The sequence below is a fragment of the Chrysochloris asiatica genome, unplaced genomic scaffold, assembly GCF_000296735.1.
Source record: "Chrysochloris asiatica unplaced genomic scaffold, ChrAsi1.0 scaffold00054, whole genome shotgun sequence".
In the NCBI taxonomy this organism is placed as follows: Eukaryota; Metazoa; Chordata; class Mammalia; order Afrosoricida; family Chrysochloridae; genus Chrysochloris; species Chrysochloris asiatica.
The window spans coordinates 12,932,357-12,935,724 of record NW_006408572.1 but is presented as its reverse complement, the minus strand read 5'-3'; the positions used below and the strand labels follow the sequence as shown (position 1 = coordinate 12,935,724).

The 3,368-nt window shown below is 43.8% G+C and overlaps 1 pseudogene; it reads left to right on the top strand.

Moving 5' to 3' along the window:
* LOC102829710 overlaps positions 1-3,009 on the top strand; it is a 73,160-nt pseudogene extending 70,151 nt beyond the window's left edge.
* Positions 3,010-3,368: the final 359 nt, after the last annotated feature.

Below are 3,368 nucleotides of genomic sequence, written 5' to 3'. Positions count from 1 at the left end.
GCACCTTAGTCCTCAAGCTGACATCTCTGCTCTTCAATACTTTAAAAAGTTCCTGTGCAGCAGATTTGCCCAATGCAATACGTCGTCTGATCTCTTGACAGCTGCTTCCGCGAGTGTTGATAGTTGATCTAAGAAGAATGAAGGCCTTGACAACCTCAATCTCTTCTCCATTGATAAGAATGCTGTAATATATATACATATATAATTTATTTACTTATTTATATTAAGGAAATTTATATTAAGATTTATATTAAGGAAATGGCTCACATAGCCGTTGTTGTTAAGCGCCACCCAGGCAGTGCCAACTCATAGCAACACTGTATCGGGTTTCCATGGCTGTAAATCTTTGTGGGAGCAGAAAACCTCATCTTTCTCCACAGAGCAGCTGGTGGGCTTGAACCACTAACCTTGTGGTTCACAGTCCAGTGATTCTACAGAACCACGGCACTCCCTGCATAGTTGTATAGGTGGGCAAGTCCCAAGTCCATTGATCTGATACCACGCTGGTGACTTATGCCTCATGTAGTCATAGGACTGATGAACCAACATTGGCAGATCTGACAGCAGGCAGGCAGGTTGGGCAGGTAAGATGGCTGGCTTCCAACGACTCCCAGATCAGCAGGAGATTGGGCAAGTCAGATGGCAAGCAGGCAGGTCAGGCAGGTCAGATGATAGACTGCTTCTTGTATTAAACGGACACTTTGACTACATCTCCTTGCAAATCAGAACTGAAGGGTTCTGGGAGAGACCAACAACTGACACCCTAGAGGTCACTGTCCTTTTTCCCTCCCAGCCGCCCTAGACTTTCACAGCTAGAGAGAGCGTATCTTCCCTTTTATGACGTGTTGTAAATCCTAGCCTCCATGCCTGACGAAGCTTCCTTGGGAGTGTGGGCTGCCTGCAGTATGTTGGACACACAGGCAAAGCTTTCTTCCTTTTCTCCTGGCTCTGGATGGTCATCCAACCTCTGGTTCTTTGGACTGGAGACAGTGGCCTGCTGTTGCCTGCTCATCCTGGGAGTTCGCAAGCAGCTAGGATTTACAACACATCATAAAAGGGAAGACAAACTCTCTCTAGCTGTGAGTTGAATGACTAGGGCAACTTGGAGGAAAAAAGAACAGTGGCCTCTAGGGTATCAGTTGTTGGTCCCTCCCAGAACCCTTCAGTTCTGATATGTAAGGAGATGTACTCAGAGGGTCTGTTTAATACAAGAAAATTGAAACTGAACAGTTAGAACCTTCCCCAACACTGAAATCAATGGTGAATTTGGTAAACTTCCTGCAGGAGGTATGGAGGAGGAACAAGCATTTAAAAGATCTAGGATCACTGATGAAATGGTTGCGCTGCACTTTCTGCTTCAGAGCAAGAATGCTGGGTCAGTGACTGAAAAGGAGGCAAGAGTATTAAGGCTCGTCATACAGACTGTTTCTGAGTGCATATTGAGTATCAGTGCTGATACAGAAACAATCGGAGAAGTTCTGAAGGAAATCATCCCTACTTTAGAAGAGGGCCTGCAGTTGTCATCAGTCACTGCAACCAGCCAGCTCCCACTCGAATCTGATGCTGTAGAATGATTAAATTATCGACACTATGACTGTGACTTGAGGCTGTTGGTTCATCAGTCTGGCAGGAGGAATTATTGGGGTCAAATGTGCTAAAATCAAATAACTTCAATAGGACACCCAGACAACAATCAAGCTTTTCTAAGAAAGCTGCCCTCATTCCATTGGTGGAGTTGTTCTTATTGGAGGAAACCCTGATAGCGTTGTAGAGTTCATAAAGACATAAAGATATCTGAGTCCATCATCAAAGGACATGCACAGCCTTATAATCCCAATTTCTACAATGAAACCTATGATTATGGTGGTTTTATAAGATGTTTGATGGATGTCTTTGGGATTTCCCATGCGATGAAGAGATGGTTTTGATAGAATACCTTCGGATTGGGGTGGGTGTCAAATGCCTCCCTCTAGAAGAGATTATGATGGTATGAGTCCTTGTTGAGGATCTCCTCCATCTCCTGGACAAGGGGGGCAGGGAGTGGCAGAGCTGGGAATCTTCTGCTTCCTGCAGTGCCACCACCTAGCAGAGGAGATCTAGTGGCTTATGACAGAAGAGGGAGACCAGGAGACTGCTATGAAGGCATGGCTGGCTTCAGTGCAGATGAAACTTGGGATTCTACCCTAAATACAAACAGTTCGTCAAAGTGACAGATGGCTTATGAACCACAGGTTGGCTCTGGATGTGATTATTCCTATGTAGCACAGTGGTTACGAATCAGGCTGCTAACCTCAAGGTTGACAGTAGGAACCTACCAGCCGTTCCGCGGGAGAAAGATGAGGCTTTTGGCTTCCGTAAAGATTTACAGCCTCAGAAACCCTGCACAGGGTAGCTATGAGTCGGAACCGACTCCCCAGTACTTAACAACAACAACAGGGGTCATGACTCATATGGTGATCTTTGTTGCTGTTGTTGTTGTTATGTGCTGTGGAGTCAGTTCCAACTCATAGCCACTCTGTACAGGGTTTCTGAGGCTGTAAATCTTTATAGGAGCAGAAAGCCTCATCTTTCTCCAGCGGAACTGCTGGTAGTTTTAAACTGCTGTCCCTGATTCATAACCACTAACCTATTATTATTACACAAGTAACTGTTCCCAAAGATTTGGCTGGATATTACTGAACTTCAAACCACAAGGTCAGCAGTTCAAATCCACAAAGCTGCTCCTTGGAAGCCCTATACAAGGGCACTATGCATCAGAAACAACTCAACAGCACTTAATAACAACAGTATTATTGGCAAAGGTGGTCAGTGGATTAAATAAATTCATCACGAGTCTGGATCTTCAATCAAAATTGATGACCCTTTAGAAGAGTCCGAAGATCGTATCACTACCATTATAGGAACACTCAACCAGACACAGAATGTGCAGTTTTTGCCACAGAAGGATTCCAATGCAGGACAGTTTTTCTTTTTTGTAGTGTGAAGCAGTATTCTGGAAAGTTTTTCTAAGACTAGTGAAGAGCTGAAAAAGTTCTGAATCTTTTTTTTTTTTTTTAATCTGTTTCTGTTTTAAAGACAACATTCCTCTGCTTCATAGGCGCTCTGCATTTGAGGTATAGTGAATCTTTGCTGTTCACCGGATGTAATGTTTTAGTTCTTAACTAATAAGGTGGGTGGGGGAAGAGAATGCAAAAACAAATGTAATTTTGAAACAGCAGCTGAGTGAGTGAATTTTATTTTTGGCTTCTTGATGGTGGTTTAAAATTATTCTCCCTGCCCCAAAGAATTATTGTGAACACCTTGCTGTTTTGTGGTCACTGTAACATTTGGGGCAGGGGTTAGGGAAACAGGGAGGAATAGTAGCAGTA